The sequence below is a fragment of the Mus musculus genome, chromosome 16 (genome assembly GCF_000001635.26).
Source record: "Mus musculus strain C57BL/6J chromosome 16, GRCm38.p6 C57BL/6J".
Classification (NCBI taxonomy): domain Eukaryota; kingdom Metazoa; phylum Chordata; class Mammalia; order Rodentia; family Muridae; genus Mus; species Mus musculus.
Window position 1 is genome coordinate 93,944,052 of NC_000082.6, and position 23,451 is coordinate 93,967,502.

Here is a 23,451-nt window from a genome sequence, read left to right on the forward strand (position 1 = left end):
ATTATTGTGCAGATTGCATATGTGGGTGCCCTGGTCCCCCCCATTCAGTTCTAGATCTCTTAGTAGTCCAGAACATTATTTCCATAATCAATATTAATTAGAATGATTGATTTAAAACTCCCCCGTGCAGGCTACTAACTAATTTTAGCTTCTTTTCCATATCTTGGTCTCCTCTCCTTGTGCCTGTTTCCTCTCATCTGGGAGCATCCGCCCTGACTTGCTGGGTGCATCTGGAACCCATGTGTCTCTCTCCTTTGCTCTTACATATGGTAATTTATTATTATTATCATTACTTCAGGAAGCTGGGTAGATTCAGAAGTAGGAGCCACACGGAGACCTGAGGTGACCATCCTCGGTGTTATCAGCAGGATGGAATGGCAACATATGTGTGGAAAGAGATTGCCCTCAAAGCTCGCCCTCATCTTAAAATGGGATGGTGTGTCTGGGCTGATAGCCTCATATTGAAGTAATCTCTCCCAACCCAAAGGTCTAGGATAGGTTCAGTTGTAATCTACTTGACATCTACTTGACATCTACTTGCTATAGTTTGACTGCTCAGAGAAACCTGGCAAGGATTACGAAGAGTGTGCCTGGCATATGGCTGTGTCCCAACGCAACAGTCTGTGAACACCATTAGTAACCGTTGAAACTGTTCTCTGGGAAGTGCTGGCTGTTAATGACCCTGCCCAGATGCTCCTGTGGGAGGTGTATGGAGAGAGATAACTCAGTAGCCCACCGCTGGGGTGAAGGCTCGATCAGGAGATGGAGATGGTGTGCCCTGCCAGACCCAGGACCGTCGTGGAAGAAAAGGTGGGGAGGAAGCGCTTTGCTTGGCGAGAGTTGGCTTGTACCTCTGCGGAGACACAGTGATAGAGAGGGAGCTAAGGATACCTAGACCCTTCAGCTGGCCTCAAGCAGGACTCCAGTAGAGGCAAAGAGACAGCTTTCTGTGGTCAGGGAGAGGTAATCTCTCCTTCTGTGACTCCTAGGTGATTTTCACTTTGTAGGAAAATATTGCCCAGGAGCACATGGAGACATAAAGATAGCTCTGTCCTCCATAACTGGGAGAGTATGGCCGTTTTTTGACAAACTAATTAAAATACGTGGCAATGGAGTATACACCTGATGGGGTCACATTCAGCCCTTAAAATGAATGAGGCAAACATCATGGCTATTAAGATGCTCTTAATAGCCTGCTCTTACAGAAGACCCAGGCTCACTCCCCAGCAGCCTTGCCGGCAGCTCACAGCCTCCTCTAACCCCCGGCTCTGGGAACCTGATGCCCTCCCTGGCCTCTGAGGGCACCAGCACATGTGGCAGACCCCCCAGCCCGTAAATAAAAATGAAATCCAAATCTTTAAAATGAACGGAATAAAGAGGCCTGGAGGTGGCTCTGCAGTTAAGAGCGCTCGCTGGATGCTCTTCCAGAGGACTCGGGCTCAACTCCCAGAGTTCAATGACAGCTCCCAGAGGTTCATAGCTCCAGTTCCAGGGGATCCAATGCGCTCTTCTGGGCTCTGTGGCACCAGGCACACAGGTGCACAGACATATACAAAGGCAAAATACCCATATGCATAAAATAAAATCTAATTTAAAAATAAATACAATGAAGTAGATTTGTATCTGCTAAAGTTAGGAGGGAGAAGGCAAGTAGCAGGACAAGATGCCGTGTGTGTAAAAATTAAAACACATTAAAGGACATGTCTGTGTATGAACCTCACATGTCTCTATGCAAGTTCATGAAGGGCAGATCCAGAGATCTTCCTGGGAAGAGACATGAATCACCCTCCTCCCAATGGGAAGACGATCACCCTCCTCCCTATGAGAAGACAGTCCAGTCACCATCTTTCCAACAACACCCTCTTTCTTAAGAGAAGACAATCGACCTCTTTCCAATGAAAAGACAGCCACCCTCCTTCCAATGAGAAGACAGTCACCCTCCTTCCAATGAGAACACAGCCACCATCATTCCAATGGGAAGACAGTCACCCTCCTTCCAATGAGAAGACAGCCACCCTCCTTCCAATGAGAAGACAGTCACCCATCTTCCAATGGGAATACAGTCACCCTCCTTCCAATGAGAAGACAGTCACCCTCCTTCCAATGAGAACACAGCCACCATCATTCCAATGGGAAGACAGTCACCCTCCTTCCAATGAGAAGACAGCCACCCTCCTTCCAATGAGAAGACAGTCACCCATCTTCCAATGGGAAGACAGTCACCCTCCTTCCAATGAGAAGACAGCCACCCTCCTTCCAATGAGAAGACAGCCACCATCATTTCAATGGGAAGACAGTCACCCTCCCTCCAATGGGACTACAGTCACCCTCCTTCCAATGAGAAGACAGCCACCATCATTCCAATGGGAAGACAGTCACCCTCCCTCCAATGAGAAGACAGTCACGGTCCCTCCAATGGGAATACAGTCACCCTCCTTCCAATGGGAAGACAGTCACCCTCCTTCCAATGGGAAGACAGTCACCCTCCTTCCAATGAGAACACAGCCACCATCATTCCAATGGGAAGACAGCCACCCTCCTTCCAATGAGAAGACAGCCACCATCATTCCAATGGGAAGACAGTCACCCTCCCTCCAATGAGAAGACAGTCACGGCCCCTCCAATGGGAATACAGTCACCCTCCTTCCAATGGGAAGACAGTCACCCTCCTTCCAATGAGAACACAGCCACCATCATTCCAATGGGAAGACAGCCACCCTCCTTCCAATGAGAAGACAGTCACGGTCCCTCCAATGGGAATACAGTCACCCTCCTTCCAATGGGAAGACAGTCACCCTCCTTCCAATGAGAACACAGCCACCATCATTCCAATGGGAAGACAGCCACCCTCCTTCCAATGGGAAGACAGCCACCCTCCTTCCAATGGGAAGACAGCCACCTTTGTTCCTGTGCTGAGAACCATCACCCTCTTTCCAATGGGAAGAAGACAGCCGTCCCTAGGAAGATGGGCCCGGGCCGTGTAAGAAGGGTAGCTGAGAAAGCCGGGGGAGCCCGCCAGGAAGCAGTACTGCTCTGCTTCAGTTCTAGGTTCTTCCCTTGACTCCTCTCAATGGTGGACTGTGGTCTATGACAAACCCTTTTCTCCTCCCCCAGGTAGCTTTTGCGAGTGTTTGATCACAGCAACAGAGAGCAAACTAGGACAACGACATTATGTTAGGCAGAGTAAGCAAGACCTCCACGCAGCCACTTGCCCAAGGCATCTAGAACAGATACGCACAGTTACTGGAAATGGTTCAGCCAATGTCACAATGGGACCATTATTACGCACAATTCATACATGCTAATAAGAAAAAATGTTCAAAATTTCCAAGCACAGCTATTGCATGTCTTTAATTCCAGCACTTGGGAGGCGGAGGTGGGAAGGTCATATGGTCTGGGACTTAACTTCTGCTTAGTACAATAAAGTTTTGACAGTGGATAATGGTAATGGTTGTATAACAACATAGATGTGTATTTAATGACAGTGAATTATACACTTTAAATCTGTATACCCTGTACATGCCAGAAGAGGGCATCAGATCCACCACAACTGTGGGTGGTGTGTCAGCCAGTGCATGTTGAAGCTGAACTCTGGTCCTTTGCAAGAGCAGCATACGAACCTTCGCTCTATCATATTCTGTTGGCTTGTTTTATGTTTGTTTGTTTTCAAAGAGGAAATCTTGGGCTGGAGAGATGGCTCAGTGGTTAAGAGCACCGACTGCTCTTCCAGAGGTCCTAAGTTCAATTCCCAGCAACATGGTGCTCACAACCACCTGTAATGGGCTCTGATGTCCTCTTCTGGTGTGTCTGAAGACAGAGACAGTGTACTCATATGCATAAACAAAGAGGAAATCTCTCTCAGTAGCCCAGGCTGGCCACAAACTCATGACAATCCTCCTGCCTCAGCTGGAATCTTCAGTGCTGGAATTACAGGCATGATTCAGCTTTCTGTTTTGTTTCTCTGTGTAGCCCTGGCTGTCCTGGAACTCCCTCAGTGGATCAGGCTGGCCTTGATTTCAGAAATCTGCCTGTCTCTGCCTGTACTGGGATTAGAGGCCACCTGGCCACACTCAGCGTCTTAACTGTTAGCACTGTGTGAGGCTCAGTTCCCATTCTACTCCCCGTTCTTGCCCAGAGAGTGCTCAAACTTCTTCCAGCCTTTCTGCAAGCAAGTTTCCATTTAGTGGCGAATACACCCATGTTCAGGAAGCATGTGTGTCTTGCATGGATCTTTTAAAGGTTCAAACTCACTTTTATCCATTCATATAAAATCCTTCGAGCATAGCTTTGGCATGCCAGGAAAGCCAGCTGTGTGGAAACAGCTCGTGACATGTCAAATCACCGTTTTATATGGTAAACGTTACTTACTGAAACTTTCGGTGGTTCACGTCTGACTTTCATATTTATGGACAGGAATATAAACTACTGCTAGATATTGTCTGTGGTCTCGCCTTCATACAGAAGCCGCTCTCTGCTCCCATGTCAAACATCTGGATCCTTTTAACCAAAGAGCACCTTGTCTGGTTATCTGGAACTTTCCCTTGGCTTCAACATTCATCCAAATACACAAATATTGTAAATTTGGACTTGTAAAATAAAACGTTACCAATAAAACGCTACATCTGTTGCAAGCGTTAGAATCTCTACCAGATTTGAGTTCCAGAAAGTTTCTGCTGGTCAAGCAAGCATCTGAAAAGGCACTGTGTGTGTGTCTAATCCCTGTTTGCCTCAGTTCACCAAAGACTTTGAACCCACTACTGGCTTTTCAGCTGGACACATACGGAACTCCTAAGGGCGGGGCAGAGGGGAATTTATTCAGATTGACCATACCCTGAGAATGGCTTTTAATTTTTTTTTTCTTGAGACAAAGTCTTATTATTTAGTTCAGGCGAGCCTAGAACTTATGATCCTTTCTGAACCTTCTGGGTGCTGGGATTACAGACATGCAATGCCATGCCTGGAAGTTTTTATTTTATTTTTAACGTGTTTTAGTTATGCATAATAATGGGCTTCATGATGATATTTTTCATGCTTATCTATACATATCATTTTGATTGCTTGATCATTTTCTCCCTATAGACCTCTATTGTCTCACACCCACTGTGGCCAATCCTGTTCTACCCCCAACCTGCCCCCTTCTGCTTTTGTGTCTTTTCTGTCAGTATGTGACCCAATAAATTTAATTAGGGTTGCTTACTTGGCATGAGTAGCAGGTTATTCACAGGAGCATGGATACCACTAAAGAAGATGGGTCCCTTTCCCCAAGCAATCATTAACTGCCACAGACCCCCTAAGGGAGGGGTGATGTTTCATGAGACCCCACTCCCATTCTCAAGAGAACGTTGAGGGGTCTTCAGCTGCTGAAAGCCCAAAGTGCTGGGTCTGTGGAGACCACACCCCAAAGCCCTGCCCCCTTCCTCCAGGTCTTACAGGTTTTCCACCTGTAAGATCTTTTCCGTGATATTCCTGGAACCTTGGGTAGGGGTGTGTGATACAGACATCCCAGACAGGAGTGGACAGTCAACACTCACTCTCAGCACTCCGAGAGTGTCTGTAGTGACCGTCGCCCACTGGAAAAAGAGTCTCTCTCTGGCAGAGCTTCGAGCAGCACTAATCTTTAGGCAGAAACATCAAACGCAGAGGCCGTTTGGCAGGCATGTGTCCATTTAACAAAATGCATCAGTAGCTTCCCCAGTGGGACCTATGACCTCCTCAGACACAGGCTTTTTACCAGGTTTACAGCATCAGGTGTTCTGTTCTCCAATGGAACCTGCTTCAAATGTAGTCAGAAAGCAGTCGGTTCTGCCCACAACAGCCACCCACTGTTACCCCAGTGAGAGCATCTTGCCTGACAGGTCGGTAGTTCAGCACCCAGGAGCACAGCTGTTAGTAATGTTTCTTTGCCTTGCAGCCCCGTATAGTGCTTCCTGGCTCTCTGAGAACTAGCCAGCTAAGACAGAGGAAGCCAGTTTTTACATGTCAAATGGAGAGAAAAGCCCCAGAGAGATGTGACGGTAATCTTGATTTTGAACTCGATGGCACTGAAAGACCCTGTTCCATATAGACCAGAGAATGACCTAAAGTGTACATTTTTGGTCTTTGATGAACAAGTTGATTAAGCATGTAGCAAGCAAAAGTACAACAGAAAATACCAAGAAGCGGGTAGACAGCCAGGCTTACGGAATCAGGTACTCTGCCACTCCCGGCCACTCCCAGCAGGGCTACTGGAGAAGCCTGACAGAAAACAGAGACAAAGAGGTAAACAGACACAGCTGAACCAGGCACTCTCACACAGGAGCTGAGGTGGAGCTAAGTCAGGGGCTGGAGCAATGGCCCAGTTGGAGTCGCAGGCTGTGGTACTCTCCGCTCTCTTCATGGATGGGGTTCTCTTTCCCACCACAGGCGTTTTTGTACCATGGGATAACTCTGTTGGGGAGAGTTTACTGTCTGTTCTCAAAATGCATTTCTTCTTTTCAGCAGAGAGAACGAAGATTTATTACTGAGAAGTGAGAAAAGGGGACCCAATGTTTTTGTTTGTTTCTTTCTTTCTTTGCTTGTCTCTGGTTTCGTTTTAGTTTTTTTGAAACAGGTTCCCTCTGTATAGCCATGGCTGTCCTATGTAGATCAGATTATCCTCCATCTCACAGAAGTCCACCTACCTTTGCCTCTGAGTGCTGGGATGAAAGGGGTGAGCCATCATGCCAGTTTGTGACTGTGCAGAGCAGACAGCCCAGTGCCAGTGGCTTCTGGGAAATCCAGACTTTCTCCAAAAATCTGTCACTTCAAACGGAAGACATATATGTCTCAAAGATTGTAAAATTTGTCTGTGGCCACAAGCATTTCTAAGAGTGGAGGCTGCTTGGAAGAGATCAACTTTGTTTCTTAAAGCAGCAGGCCATTCCGCATGGTGGCCATTCCGCATGGTGGTCAGGAGGTTGTCTTGGGAGGGACGGGGAATTGATAGGGGGTGCTCTCTTCCTGGGCTCCTATGTGCCAGAGAGTCAAGTCGCCCACCAGGATGGTGTGGGTATGGCAGCGGGTCAGCCATACCCACACCATCCTGTAACTGGAGCCACCGAGACTTCAGCTGGACATTCCCATGGCAGAAACACAGATTTTTTTTTTCTCTTTTCACTACATTCCAAGAAAATCTTGAAATACTGTTCTATAGACAGATCGGAATTCTTTCCCAAGGAAATGCTATTCCACACATCAGAGGTACATCTGTGTGAACAGATGTCTCCGGAGCCATGGAGAGAGGCCCAAGCTGGCGGATCACCATGTGGGTGGGGGTCCAGCAAGGGGCTCTCACCCAGTTCCTAGCTCTCTGACTCAAGGGAGTAACATTCAAGGAGCAACATCCAAGGAAAATGGCAGCATGGTGGCTTCCTCCCAGAATTCATGGGGGAGAGTATTTGGAGTTGTCTAGAGGCCCACAGTCCTGTTGGATGCTCTCAGGGCTTAGATGTGTTTAGACTTGATCTTAGCTAAAAGGCTGAGGTGTGATGGCTTTAGCACTGTAACATAACCTGGACAAGTCTTATCCAGCTATCTTAAGTGCTTAGTTATCCCTCAATCCATCCATCCATCCATCCATCCATCCATTCATTCATTCATACACATTTTTTGTTGTTATTTTTTGAGGATAGGATATCACATATCCCAGGCTGTTCTCGAACTTGCTTTATAGCTTATGCTGGCCTTGAACTCCTGATCTCCTACTGCAGGGTCCCAAGTGCTGGGGTTATAGGCATGTGCTACCACACACCTGGCTTTATGTTGCATGGCATTCAACCCAGGACTTCTTGCATGCTAGGTAGGAACTTTATCCTCTGAACCATGCCCCATCCCCAAAGTTTAAATGTTAAAGCCTGAATCCCCACACGAAACTCCTTGGACTTCTCATTGCAGACTAAGCCAGTTTCCAAGCTGGGATAACAAAGGTTCCTTGGTACCACTGTTGTGACACAAAACTTTTTCTCCATGTCCAATATTATCAGGGCAGTTACTCCTCATGTACAAGCAGGCTAGCCCCTCCTTCTTGGGGCCTACATTCTACTTTATGTGAGAGTACACGTTTACACCCTGGTAGACTTGCCATCTGAGCGAGTGTAGACCACAGGCTGGAGACCTGGCTCAGCAGTTACGAGCCCTTGCTGCTCTTCCAGAGACCTGAATTACGTTCCTAGCACCCATGTGCTGCCTCACACGTATCTGTAACTCCAGTTCCAAGGAACCCGACGCCCTTTCCTGACCTTCCCAGACACCAGGCATGCACACATGCAGGCAAAACATTCATAAACCTGGCATAATGTTTTAAAGATTAAACAAAATCTAACCATTCAGATCACAAGAGAGTATAACTATAGTGCAAATTATGTTTCTTGCCTGGACATTTTTTTTTTCCTATCCTCTTTCTCCCTGGGAGACACTGAGTATGGCCTGAGCCCCAGTATGGACTTACAGATATATCAGTAAAGCCTGTGTGGGTCTCAGGGCAGCCAAGGGCCTGCACTCCCATGCTCCCATATTAGGACCCTGTGATATACGGCGTCTTCCAGAGGACAGGACGCAGATGCGCGGGGGAGAGTAACCGGAGAGCCGTGCAAGAAGATATGTCTGTCTGTCCCTGGAGTTCAGCACATAAATTAGAAACCACAAGTTCAAATATGAAGGAAATATCGACATTTCTCTTTTTTTCCGTCTAACTTTGGCTCCCCCCCTCCCCCACCTCAAGGTTAAGTTTGAGAGAAGTGAGTTTGTTTTTTCTTTCTTCTTCTTCCCAAAACGACTTTCTCCTGCTCCATCTTGGTCACCTACCCTGATGGCTAGCTATCAGCTTGTCAGCATGTCTGTCTTAGGGAGGAAGCCAGGGCCAGTGAGAGGCCTTGTCTCCAACACCCTGGCACCAGACAGCCAAAGGTGCCAGGTTCACTGTGGTCACAGGCATGTCTTGAGCAGAGGGACTTGGGGAGGGAAGGGAGCCAGCACACAGAGATGCTCAGGGCAAGCGGAGGCTAAACCGGGGCAGCAGGGCTCTGCATCAGCAGTGATTCCTTCCCGCTCACCTCTGTCCTGCGTCACAGAGGTCATGATGTCTCTGCTCCTGACACACAGCTCCAGGGATCAAGGAAAGGGGCAGACGGCACAGACGGCACCCGGGAATCCCACAGGCTTCAAGCTACAGGCCTGACACTGTCTTGTGCAGTTTCCTCTGGCTTTGTTCACAGCAAGTGGACAGCTAGCTTTAAATAATCATTGCTCTAGCACATCTGCTCTAGGTTTTATAAAGCAGACTCATTTCTTCTAGAAAAAAATGAATATGAATGTATGTGTGTGTGTGTGAGAGAGAGAGAGAGAGAGAGAGACGACAGAGACTTCTTGAGGTACATTATTTTGGTGAGGGGCTGGAGAGATGGCCTAGCAGTCAAGAGCACTGGCTGCTCTTCCAGAGGTTCTGAGTTCTAGTCTCAGCACCCACATGGTGGCTCACAGTGCCTGCAACTCCAGTCTCAGGATATCTGATGACTCCAGACTCTGTGGGCACTGGGCATCCACATGGTGCACAGACACTCATGCAGGCAGAACACCCATACGAACAATAATAAATAGATGGAGTTTTTTTAAAAAATAGTTTAAAATCTTTGTTTTGAGATCACTCGGGCCTTTGTAAACAGGGGCCGACTTTATGAGTGTAAACCCTATCTAAAGGCACTCCAGGAAGTGTCCTAGTACAAAGTAGACTTGCCATCACCCCAAATGACTAGTGGTGAGATCTTTGCCTCTCTTGGCTGCCTGCTCTCACACTAACGATCTGTGTGCCTGGCCTCAGGGCAGTGAAGAACTAGGACAACCTCCCTGACTGTCTTCTGCCTTCTCCTGTCCTGAGTGCCACCTCCACACGCATTACTGGGGTACAGGCCACCTCAACACGGAGCAGAGCCCAACAGCCCTCTACCGGCTACCAGCCCTTCAGCAGTATAAGGTGCTGGTTTCCAAATCTAACCTGCAAAAGGGAAGGGAAGAGTTGGTTTGGGTGTAAACAAGACTCCTTTCTTCAAGCCAGTAGACAGGACATCTTTGCTTGGCACAGAAGCCAACAGAGCCCAGACATTAGGACAATGGGTAAGGTGGCTGACACTTTGATAGGCATGGTCACATGCCCAGGACCTGATGGACTTAGCCCATTAGGGCAAACGCTGGCATTGGTATTTGAATATGACATACAGCGGGACTGGCAGGCAGTGGAGAGGACAGGACACAGGACAGTGCAGAGACACTGCCAGCGACCTCTGCAGCATCCATGATTTATGGAGGGATGATGCTCGTGGCCCAGGTGACTTGAGAGCACACCTTTCCTCAGGTAGCCATAGCCTGTGCATCCATGCACAGAGTTCAGAGCCTTGTTTAACTTTCAGCTTTTGGGCCACCCTGATTGCTTCTGGCTCCCAGGGCCCAGAACCTTCTCTGTGGACCTTCGATCACCCAGAGATAGGTGCTCTGTGAGTTAGGCCTGTCAATGAGCTCCCAGAGAAGAACCAATCTGAGACAGGAGAAAGCAGACTCTTCCTAAGCGGACTGACTGTCTTGAGACAGGGTGACCCAGCTCCATTTCTGTGACTGTGATAAAACACCCTGACAAAACATCTTAGGTGGGGAACCGTTCAGTCTGTCTTAGAAATCGAAGTTTCAGTCCATCGTAGCAAGATGGCGTCAACCTGACTCGGTCATTCATGTCATGTTCACAACTGAGAGCAGAGAAAAGTGCACACACACGTGTCTTCCACTCCATGGCTCTCTCTATTCAGACCAGGGCTCTGCTCCCTTTCACGGTGGTCTTCACACATCAACTAGGAAAATCTAGTCGGTCCTTCCCAGAGGCGCCCATCTGATGCAGACCCTTCGACGAGACTTCCTTCTTAGGCCATAGGCTGTGTCAAAACAAAAGCAGCCCCCACACAGGCTCTTTACTGTGTGGTTCAGGTGGACTTGGAACTTTCCATCCTCCTGTCTCAGCTCCCCAAATTCTGGGACAACAGGTCTTCTTCATCACACCCAACATCAAACTGAGTTGTGAAGGATGGGAGGATGGCAGAGGGTCGTCTCTGGGCCAGGAATGGGATGGTGGAGTGACTGCTCAGAAAACACTGAGCAAATCAGATGGGGACAGGAGGGCTGGTGACAGAGTGGGACACAGGGCTGGGAGGGTGAGAGGGGCCAGATGGGACTTTTTGGAAATTTGGCAGAGACTTCAAATGTTGACTTCCAGAGCTGGCAAACCACAGCCTAGGGAGGGCAGGGTGTGCTACCACAGGTGGGGCACATGTGTGGGGTGCCTACAGCAAATGCCCTCTGAGTGAAAAAAGAGACCATCGGTGTCTGCCTTCACCAGCCACACCACTGCCCTCCACACAGAAAGCCTGTCTTGGGAACGGTAGCAAAGAACTACTGGGGACCCCGCATTCTCTTGTCTGCTGGTGGCTGACTGTGGTATCTTTTTATTTGTTTGTTGTTTGTGTTTGAGATGGAGTCTCTTGTGACTCAGGCTTGCCTCAAGCACACCGTACAGCTGAGAATGACCTTGAACATGCTGAGATTGCAGATATTCCCACCACACCCAGTGCACTAGATGGAACTCAAGGCTCTGAATGATGCTCAGAGCTGACCTATGTAGAAGTTGGGTGCGTTTTAACCATTCAACCTCAAGATGTTCTTATTAAGGAGAAACAGGACTGTTGAGAGCTGATGATGGCTCTGAGGCTGAAGAAATAGTTCAGTGGTTAAGAACACTGGCTGCTCACTCAGTCTTGAGGATCAGAGTTCAAATCCCAGCATCCATGTAAGACCCCTGTAACCCTAGTTCTAAGCACTCTTTAGGCCTCTGTGGCACCTGCACACACATATACACATGTGTACTCACACCTGCCTACACATGTGTACATGCGCACTGACAAGTGCTTACACTCTTATACAAGAAAGTAGATTTCTTTTTTTTTTTAAAGAAAAAAGTTATATTTTTAATAATTTTAGTTGGCAAATTAAAAGTATCCATTTAGAGCAAAAGCCAAACCCTTCATTGACATCTAGGAGAGTAACGAACTACTAAATCACTATGAACTCTCATCATAGTCACCAATTCACTTCCCTCCAACAGGAGCTTTCAGTCCCCGTAGTTCATTATTGCTGTTACTATTATTGTGTGACCTGTATGCATCTGTACATGTTCATGCCTGCCAGAGGCCAGAGGTGACTTCTTCAGTCACTTTCCATCTCAGTTTTGGAGACAGGGCCTCATTATACCGGGACCTCATTGATTGGGGGAAGGCAGTGAGCTCTGGGGACCTACCAGGCCCCTCACTCAGGCCTGGTATTATGAACACGCTCTGTGCCATGGAGCCTGGTGTTTCCATGCCTGCTAAGGACTGAACTCAGGGTCCCCTGTTTGTGCACCTCACTGGGTAAGCCATCTCCCCAGCTGAGCTATCTCCCCTTTTTACTCAATTCTTCACATGGCGCCTCCCTCTAGGCAAAACTAAGCCTAGGAAAGTCTGTGGACTTTATTAGCCCACAAGACAAAGCCCAGCAGGACCGTGGAGGGTTTCATCTGTACTGAGGTAGAGACAAACGGAACCCGATGAAGCCCTTAGTTATTACTGTTTTTAAAAGCATGCTCAATTTAAATAAACGTCAAGCCCCACAAGGCAACCGCTAGCACTCGACGCTCATGAAGTTAGCTCAATCATACACCAGAAGAATTTCTTTCTGTTGTGATTAATCTTTTCTGCAGGCTTTCCCAAGCTAAGTAGCAGAGTCTTACTGCGCTCCTGAAGCGGCAACTCTGAGGGCTGAGAAGAAATCGCATCCTCATAGACCTGCCCTGCCCTGCCCTGACCCAGCTGTGAGCATCAGGACCTCTGGAGTCTAGGGAAGCCATGGTCAAGACTCTGCTCTGAGGCCCCCAGGGGCCCTCACGGTTCCCCCAAAGTTTCAATTACTCAATAGTAAGAGTCTATAGCACTGTCAAGTTTTCAACTACAGGCTCCATGTCTACTGGGTAAGACTCCAACGCCTCAGCAGGGCAAACCAGGGATCCGTGATAAATGATGACCCACAAGTGGTCTGGCACTGTGGAGTTTGGCAGTCCTCCTTGGGTGTGATAATTTCCTACCCACCAACCATCCTGTCAGCACGTCGGATTTAAAATATCACACGTGGAACAATGAAAGATTGCCAGCATCTCACCACCACCTTTTGATTAATGAGCCATTCCTCTGAGATGGATTGGCTTGTTTGATTCCGTTACCTGGGATGACTGATGGCTGTTTTAAAAAACACTTAGCGGCAGCGTTGCCCTGCGTGAGATAATTTTCATACGCCTTTTGCAGCCGCATCCAGAATAATTGGACTTTATTGCCTGCCTTCCATGCATGAACCCAAGTTCCCTGGAGAAGCCTAACAGCTTGAGACCCCGCTGCTGTAGTCTTTCCACACTGATCAGCTGCCGTGGTCACAGGAAAGCTCCCACCAGATGGCCGGCCAGCCTTCTAGTGACATTTCCCGTTTCCCGTCCATTACTCACCAACGGAAAATAATGTGACATGAACTCCCCATTTTTGAGTAATATGTGGTTATATCCTTGTGGTTCCTGTGCTAAAGGCAAATGAATTATCATACAGTCGTTTCTTAATTCTCTGGGGAGAAAACAGAAGAGACAGCCGGTCACAGTGTTTGGCTGGGAGGGGGATCGGCACTCTTCAGGCATCCACCACGGCGTTTACATTTAATGTCCTAATTCCTTTTTCTTTCCCTTTTTCTTGTTGCTTATTCTTCTATTGCTCAGGAAAAGTAAGCTTGTCTGCTTAAGACACCAGAGCTCAGTTTTAAGAATAGTTGTCCTTGGACGCCCTGTTTGTGATTACTTCTCCCGGGTGTTCCTTTTCCTGATGCTCTGGTGCAGAAACGAGACATTGGTGGTGGACATTGGTTCTGTTCTGTCTCTAAAGGCCCAGTTTTCTCTTCCACATGGACCCAATTGTCTAGTTCTTTTAGAATTCTTTACTTTTTAGTTTTAGATTTTTTTTTAAAGTTAATTTTTAAAAAGCCGTGTGTTTGTGTGTCTTCGTGGGTGGATGCACACACGGGAGGAATACCGCAGAGACAAGAAGAGGCCATGGGGCCCTGGAGCTGGAGTTACAGGCAGCTGTAAGCCACCCGCGACTGGAGACAAATCCAGGTCCCTCTGCAGAAGCAGTGCAGAGTCTTGAGTGTTGCTCTCCAGTCCCAAGAAGCGTTACTCTTAAAAGCGGTGGCTAATACCCTGAAGTGTTTGACTCTGTGTTTTTCTAGTTCCCTTCTGACCAGAGCCTTGTATGTGACTAGCTTTTAATTATCTAATTGCTATCTTTATTATTAGAGACAAGTGACTAATTATTATATTAATTAATAATTTCTATATTATTAAAGACAAACATTTGAAGCTGACGCACCCTTACCTTGTGCAGGGTGGCGTGTAAGAGAATGATGTCCACCACTGGTCATGGCTAGTCTGTGGGGCCAGCGCTTTATGACCGTTAGGTTTGGTATAGCAGAACTCGGAGCCAAGCTCCACTGATTGGCACAATTTGACCCTTCCCTCTGACTCCAAGCTGTGAATCTCTGTGACTCCAGAAGCCAAGAGCCAAGAAACCCTTCTTTCTGGAAAGTTCCCTCCCCCCCCCCCCCGACATTCCCTTCTCAGACAAAAGGCAACATGGGGTGCAGGTCTCTGCTTACTCTGTTCTCACAGGAGAACAGAGCTAAGAAGCTGTTCATATGGTCCCTTCGTCAGGCAGCCAGCCTAGAGGAACTGGGGTCTCTCGTAGGCTTCACCCCCACAGAGGCATCTGCCCTTGTCCTGGAGATGTGATTTTCCCAAGGTTCCATGCTGCCTACTTACAAATCTGTTCAGTGAAACAACGCCTATGTTACAAGGTAGCGGGACACTCCAGAAGCTGTGGGAAGCTCTCAGAGTGGACCAGAAGGTTCTAAGAAATTACTTCTAGAAGATTCTGGGAATGGCTTCTGTGTCTTCTTCCCATCTCTACCAAAGACAGAGTAAATGGCAGCCTTGCTTGGCTCTCTGTCCTTTGCACTCACCCAGCTAGGACAGACAGCACCCAGGATGATCTGCCCGGAGTGTCCCCTGTTGGTAATTCAACCCTTCACACGCTCATTTGCATCCGCTCAGACGACTGTTGTGGCTACAAAGAAATGTTTTTCCTTAGTAGAATCACAAATAATTTGAACAGAAAGCTACAGACAAGACAGACTAATCATGTTTGAAAGGAGGTATCTCTGCACACAGAAGGTTTTCTGCATCTAAAATGCTCTTTCTCCATCAAAACTCTGTGTGATGGGGCTTCCTGACACGCAGAAAGTGAACAGCTGGCCGAGTTTCTTCCCTCAGGTGAAAAAGTCAAACTCTACATGTGCCTGGGCCCTTTCTGTAGCAACTTTCCTCAGCCACCTGGGTCACCTCGGAGACGATAACCACTGCGGAAGACTGCCTGCACTATTCTCCTTTAACTCCATTTGTGTTTTCTAGTTAGAAACAAATAGCGTGAGGACTGGAGAGATGGTTCAGTGGTTAGGGTCTGCGGCGGCAGCGGCGGCGCATGTCTTTGATTCCTGTTGGGCTAATCCCTTGTGCACTGTGCAAAGGTTGTTTTTGTATGAAGCATCACCTGTATCTCAGTTTTGCAAGCATCTTTTCCATCACCTTCTGATTGGTTTAGTAAAGAGCTGAACAGCCTCTAGCAAAGCAGGAGAGAATAGGTGGGACATCAGGGCAGAGAGGAACTCTGGGTAAGTGTCTGAGGCAGGAGTTTTGCCAGCCAGAGGAAGAAACAAGTGCCAGTAACGAGCCATGTGGTAGGACATAGATTAGTGGAAATGGGCCGATTTAAGTATAAGAGCTAGTTGGGAACAAGGCAATATTTTCATAGTTAATGAAGAGTCTCTACATTATTACTTGGGCAGCTGGTGGAACTGAGACAGCCAAGCAATGGATTCCAGCAGTCGGGAGGCAGAGGCAGGTGCATCTTTCTCCGTCCAGCCTGGTCTACAGAGCTAGGTCTAAGACAGCCAATGCTATACAAAGAAATCCTGTCTGGAAAAAGCAAGCAAGCAAGCAAGCAAGCAAACCAACCTGTCCTGCTTTTAGAAGGACCTGAGTTTGGTTTCCAGCAAATATATGGCAGTTCCTGATCACTTGTTAACGCCTGCTCTAGGGGATCCGAGGCTGTCTCTGTCCTCGGAGGCCACCTACACACTTGGCATGTATCCACACAGACACACACCCACAACACACACACAAACACCCCCCCAACACACACACAGACAGACACTCCAACCTACATATACATATATAAACACGCACCTACAGGCATGCACACAGACACACTCAGACACACACACATTATAAAAAATAAAATATTTTTGAGTTACTGCCATCTGACACATGAAATAGGAGATATAGACATTTTCGAATCATTGTTTCCTTATTTCCTGTATTTGTTGGTCTACCATCAACAGCAGTAGGCGTGTGTAAATATTGCAGCAAAGGAAGGCATTGTGTGAGAGCAGTTAGCCCTGTGTGGTTTTTAGATGGTGCCTGTTCCCCCTGCTCACAGCATGTGACACCTCAACAGGTGACTTCTGGCTGGTGGGTTCTGAGAGGACAATTAACAAGGCTGGCTTTTCTAAGGTGTGTGTGTCCGTTTGCGTTTCAATTAAAGATTAAATCTTCACATCAGGTTTTTAGCTCAAAGGCAGGGTCCAAAGGGGTGTGGAGTATTTCCATTCATTTTAATAAAGCAAACTCAGTAGATAGGGGATGGCTTATTTTTAACCGGGGCAGATGCCCGTTTGTGTGAAGCTGGTTCCACAATTATATTCCAGGCAGCCAGTGCTACACAAATAAAGAAGCTGCCTCCAGTCTCCCCAACTCAAGGAGCATGTTGGGGTGGGGCGGACTCTGATGGGCGATGCAGCCTGCCCAACCAGCCCAACCATTGGCTGGCCCACCACAGCTCGGCCTTCACTCTACACCCATCATCCAGAAGTTTCCTGAGACAAACTCGCACGTGCTTCCTCAGGGAGGATGTCCAGCTACCAAACGCTGGACATGAGGATATGGCGGCGCAGGGTACACCAGTGAACGCAGGAGCCGGAAGAGACAGGTGCAGAAACAGGTAAGGCAGGAAAGGCCACATGACACTGAAAGAGCAACCAAGAGAAAGCTAAGCACCTAGCAAGGAGTGACAGGTGGCTAAGAAATGTCCAATCGGACTGAGGTCAAGGGCAAAACGGGCTTGGAGGTGAGCAGGTGGAAAGAAGTGAGCAGGGCATGGGCGGGGCTGGCTGACAATTCAGGTTCTGTGTACTTAGGAGAGGGGCTATCTGGGAAGGGAACAAAGACTCAATGAAAGAATGGCACACACAAATCCCACACAGTATGGCCTCCAAGATAAATGAACAAGGAAAAACAAGTCACAAAATAGATTCTGTTAAGAGGAAGTTTGTGAGAATCTGCTTTCAATAAACAGCACTAAAACCTTGGCCTGTACTTTAAGGAGGTGTATTTGTGAATATGCACATGGCTGTATGTCTGTGAATTCTTTGTTTTGTGTTCTTAGTGGTGCTGGGCATTTTGCTGGGTAAGCATTCTACCATTAAGCCATGCATACCTGTATGTGTATATGATGTGTTTTTCCGAGCTGAGGATTGACCCAAGGGCCTCTTACATGCTAAGCCCATGCTGTAACACGCAGAATTACACTCTCAGGCCCTGCAATGTTTGTTTTAAAAATGAATTTAAAATTAAGGAGCGTCTATTCTGTGTTATCTACACAATTAAAAATATAATGTACTTTTCATTTTAACACATCTTCTTTGGCATATTATATTTTGTCCGTGTGCATCCAGGGCTGGCATTTCAAAGCAGACTGGCTGAGCCATGGAGGCTGCCGTACACCCAGCTGAACATGGCTTCTCATGGCCCTTTGTTGGTAGAACAGGAGTAAGCACATTAAATAGTCCATGGGGCAGCCATGGGCACTTAAGTTTCCAAGTCAACTATGGAAAAAATATGACAAAGCAACTCTCCTCACCCTGAACTAGTAGTTGAACCCCAGTTACTAAGGAGGCTGAAGCAGAAAGATCCATGGAGTCCAAGACTTGGAGGCTGACTTGAGCAATGTGGTGAGACTACAGCCAAGCCCCAGCCTCAACTCCACCCCCCATCTCAAAAAGTTAAACAAAACAATCAGTCTCAAAACACATCACCTCTGAAGAGAGTCTGCTCGGCTATAAACGCCACTCGAGTGTGACACACTACAAAAAGCAGTGAACTGGCAGTCAAAATATTTATCTTCCCCCAAAAGCCCCTACATGACCTTGGCATTAGTCAACCTCCCACACCAGGGCTTTCCAAGCCCCCGGGGAATACTGTTACCTACTACAGAGGGCGTAAACTGACACATGAGGAAAGAGTGCTGGGCTTAACAAATATACTTAGCAGGGCCTGGTGGCATAGGCTAAGAACACCAGCTGCTAGGGAGCCTGAAGCAAGTGAATGGCAAGTTCAAGGCTAGCTTGGGCTATGGAATGAATTCAAGGCCAGTCAAGACTTTAGTGTAAAACTTTGTCTCAAAATAACAGGTAAAAATGGGGCTGGTATATAGCTGAATAGTATAGTACTTCCCCAGCACATGTGTTGCTACACACACACACATACACGCGCACACACACACATGTGTAGCTATATACACACACAATACACACATGCACACACATGCAAGTGAACACACATACTCTTGCAAGTGCATGCACACATGCGCAAGCATCCACATATGCACACACACACACACACACACAGACACACACACACACACACACACTAGAAGAAAGTCAGGGCTTCTTTGGAGAATGTGAGAAAGGAAAATGTCCACTATAAAATATTTAACTTAAGATCAGAAATACATTTGTTTAGGTACAAAAAAATCAGGCTTTTCCTGCTTTAAATATCCCCATGTGGCTGTCCAGCCTTAAAAGATTATTATGTTACCCAATGACTCACCTTGAAAGGCAGACTGTCAGCATGTATCTGCCTCCTGGGGTCACCACACCCTGTGTGATCAGGGTTTATTTTTACTGGCTCCAAGAGTCCTGACACTCAACATCTGTAGAACTGCCTAAGATGCTCGGATCTAAAACAAGTAAGTTCAGCATGCTCTGTGATTCCAGAGGGCAAAGACAGTCTATTGAGGAGCCAGTGACACGGTAGCAAGGCTTAGCTCAGGAGGGCCCCGTGCATGTGGGTGCATCTTTCCCGGAGGAGTGTGGGAAGAGCTGCTGGAGTTGGGTCCAGCTGTACAGACAGCAGAAGGATGGTGGCATCATGGGGAGCTCAGGGCACACGCTGGAATGGCGCCATCTGAGCTGCGTACGGTCCTGTTTTTCCTTTTATTGTTGTGAAAGAACACTGACCAGAAGCAACTTAGGGGAGGAGAGGGTGTATTTGCCTGGCACTTCCATGTCACTGAGAAAAGTGGAGGCAAGAACTCAGGCAAGACCTCGAGGCAGAGACTTTGTAGAATGCTGGATGCTGGCTCCCTCTCTGGCTCACACTTAGCCTTCTTATACAGCCCAGGAACACCTGCCCAGGGAAAGGGTCCCGCCCACAGTGGACTGGGACCTCCTACATCAGTTAACAAGGAGACAATCCCCCAAAGACCAGCCTGATCTGGGCAGTCCCTCAACTGAGCCTCCCTTCTTGGGTGACTCTTGCCTGTATCAATTTAACTGTCAAATCTACAGGTACGGACTGGGTGCTGCCCACTGTAACCTACTCACCCACCATAGAGGCCGTCTGGAGGCCAAATACTCCCATGGTTGGGGATGCTCCAGCTGCTGTGGCTGCAGCTATGGATTCGGCTTGTGTGTCTAGTGTGAAGAATTAAAGAAATGGGTGGCAAAGCCTGAAAGATGGCGCGTGGTTGAGTGACAAGCACTTGTCTACTGGAAGTGAATCCCTGGGTCAGGCTCCAGAAACAAAAGGTTGGTTGTGTAGATCTTGTTCAGAGGAAACCTGACAACAAGTAAGTGGGACCTCAGGCCCCAGTTTGATTTTAGTAGCTGTAGCTTAGTCTACAGGAGTGAAGCATGAATTTGCAAAGTATTTCCACCTTTGGGCTGTGGATGTGGCCCAGTTGGTAGAGTGCTTGCTGAGCACCCGAGAAGCTCTGAGCTCAATTCCCAACACCACATAAACAGGGCGTGGTGGTTAGTGACTATAATTCTCTCTCATCTCTCCTCTCTCTCTCTCTCTCTCTTTCTCTTTCTCTCTCTCTCTCTCTCTCTCTCTCTCTCTCTCTCTCTTGGTTTTTCGAGACAGGGTTTCTCTGTATAGCCCTTGCTGTCCTGGAACTCACTCTGTAGACCAGGCTGGCCTCGAACTAAAAATTCTGCCTGCCTCTGCTTCCTAAGTGCTGGGATTAAAGGCGTGTGCCACCACTGCCCCACTCAATTGGTGGAGACAGGATCAGAAGTTCAAGGCTATCTTCAGCTATATGGTGAGTCTGAAGCCGGCCTGGACTATGTGAGACTGTCTCAAAAAAAATAAAATCAAAAACAAAACTTTCATTCCACTAATGACAACAGATAACTTTGTAGACACCATCCTTGCTTTCTAGAAGTCCTGGGGAGGGCGGGGCAGCCTTTGGAAATACCCGGCAGTACACAGGAGGGCTGGAACACAGCCGTGACCATCCCAGCTCTGGCAGGTCCTGCACAGTGAGAGCACCTGCTTCTCTGCTGCAGCCAGCAGCATCTTCAGCATGGCGGAGGCAGAAGAGCCCACAGTCCCTTCTGCAGCACAGTCACTGTGCACATAAGATGCGCTGGGGAGAAGCTAGCTGGCCACATATTGCTATGCCTCTGTAGTGGCACACACCCTCTAGTGCAGGCCTGGCCTGGTGCCCTCCCATATCGTACACCAGTAAACAGCCCCTCAGACCTCCACCATCACCAGTCTCTTTTCCCTTCTTTATGATACTACATCACTCATACACCTAGGAAAGGTCTCCGGCTTCATGAATAGGTCTTGTCTCAGTCCTTTCTATTCAATGTCATTATAGCTTGACCTTCTGATGACCTAATATAGCCTTGCCAGCCAGAGAAGTCACCTCGTCCTTCCCAGGGTGGCCTCATCTAATCATTGCAAGCCAAGGGGGAACAACATGGATCTTACTGTAGAAGAAAGCTGCAGATGTGTGGTTTATGTAGGACAAAAGGGCAGAAGGAACTGGTAGCCTCTGATGAGACATGGAACCATGATTAGTTACATTACAGTATGTTGATGCAATGGGAAATCACTTATCTTTGAAAAGCGACTTCAGGGCTGAAGATACAGCACAGTTGACAGACAGGTTGCCCCAGCATGCATGAAGCCCTCTGTCTGATCCCTGGCACCTACAGGTGGTAGTGGCAAAGCCCTGCAATCCCAGCACTTGGGAAGTGGGTGGCTGAAGGATGAGAAGTTTATGGGCACCCTCAGCTGAAATCTTTTAGAAACCCAGAGCTAAAATAAGCCTTTCTGTCTCAGGGCTCTGGTCATAGTGACTCAAAGATAACTAGTATTACCCCAGAGCAATGAGCTAGAGAGCAGCAACTCTGGCAGAAGCACACTACTTTACCCTAAACGAGGTAATAACAGTGATTAACTAAAACCAAATCTACAAGATCCAGGATGCTAGGCTTTCTATAAGCCATGGCTTCCAAAATGACAGACCCAAAAACAAAGGCAGGAAGACTGTTGTTGATGAAAACAGATAAGAAAGATAATAGAGCAAACACACTCATCTTGAATGCGTTAAACACTCAAGTGCGTTTGTGTGGCTAAATGTTTTTTTTTTTAAAGCTATAAAAAGCCCTTTTAAAAAATGAAAGTAGGAAATTTTGGTGAGACTAATAGGCACTGTGGCATTAAAGTTGATCTTGTGGATGCATAAGAGAATTGCTGCCGACAGAGATGCTCATGGGATGCCGACAGCAAATCAAGTTGAGGTCTACAGCTTGTAGAAATGTGTCTGGGTGTTGTTGGTGCCCGGAAGGCAGAGGATAGACAGGGAAAGAAAACCAACAGGGCAGAACATAAACAGGTGTCAGGTCCAGGCAGACAGTCCACAATTGTTCACTGAATTATTCTCTGAGCCTTGCCAATGCTTGAAAATTGTCATGGTAGGTCAGGTAGAAATAAGGGATGTGAGGTTTGAGGTAATAGCAGTGTGTGTGTGTGTGTGTGTGTGTGTGTGTGTGTGTGTGTGTGTGTGTGTGTGTGAATGTGTGTGAATGTGTGAGAGAATGTGTGAATGTGGGTATGTAAGTGAATGAGTGTGTGTGTGCGAGTGTATGTGAGTGACTGTGAATTAATGAGTGTGTGTGTATGTGTGAAAGTGTGTATGAGTATGTGAGTGAGTGTGTAAGTGTTCGAGTGTATGTGAATTAATGAGTGTGTGAGTGTGAAAGAGTGTGTGTTAGTGTGAGTGTGTGAATGAGTATGTGAGTGTGTGTGAGTGAGTTCATGTGTGGACAGGAGCACACTGTATGAGAGTGCATGTACACATGTGTGCATGTATGTGTGGAAGTCACAGGACAACTTTAGGTGTCATTCTCAGGCACTTTATACTTTTTTATTATTGAGACAGAGTCTCTCACTGATCTGGAGTGTACCAAGTAGATAGGCTAGCTGACCAGTGAGCCGCACAATCCGCCTGACTCCACCTCCTTAGCTGTGGGATTATAAGCGTACACCACCATAACTGCATTTTTTAACATAGGTGTCTGGGGATGTGACTCAGGTCCTCCTGCTTGTAAAGCGAGCGCTTTGCTGACTGAGTCGTCTCCCCAGCCTGGGGCATAGTCCTTTCTGGAACCCCAGGTGTATTGACAGGATTTCCGAGGGGTGCAACTGAGGTCCTCACGCATAGAAGCAAAGTGCTAGAATCAGGGTGTTATAGTCGACAAAGCTACCACCTGACACGTAAGTTATGTTAACCAGCTTATGCAAAGCACTCTGGAGGAGGCTCTCCCTTGTGTCCTCTGAGACACCTTGTCTGCGGGTGGCTGCCCCTTAACTCTGGCACGGAGAAGAGAGAAGAGCCAAACAGCCACTGAGTAAACGCTGTGCCCTTGAGGACGGCCAGGTGAGCCATCTCCCACCTACGCCACTACTGCTTGTCCCATGGTATAACTGTGTCTGAGGCGGGAAAGAGAAGCCGGAAGTGGCGGGAAGCTGGTCCGTGGAGAGAGAGCTTAACCCTGAACTCAGTTGATTTCTCCGACTGTAGGCCCCCAGTTTGACGGCTTTGCCCTTTCTCGTCAGCGGCTCCTTTCATCTCCATGAGATGTTTC

The 23,451-nt window shown here is 47.7% G+C and overlaps 1 protein-coding gene and 1 long non-coding RNA gene across 2 annotated transcripts in view; one reads left to right on the forward strand and one right to left on the reverse strand.

Moving 5' to 3' along the window:
- Positions 1-13,671, forward strand: part of Gm31012 — a 28,381-nt gene extending 14,710 nt beyond the window's left edge. Inside the window, exon 2 of the long non-coding RNA XR_385072.3 lies at positions 12,788-13,671. This is a non-coding gene — a long non-coding RNA (predicted gene, 31012). The remainder of the gene's footprint in view (positions 1-12,787) is intronic.
- Cldn14 (claudin 14) overlaps positions 1-23,451 on the reverse strand; it is an 89,807-nt gene that overhangs the window by 25,021 nt on the left and 41,335 nt on the right. The gene's annotated exons all lie outside the window — the stretch shown is intronic.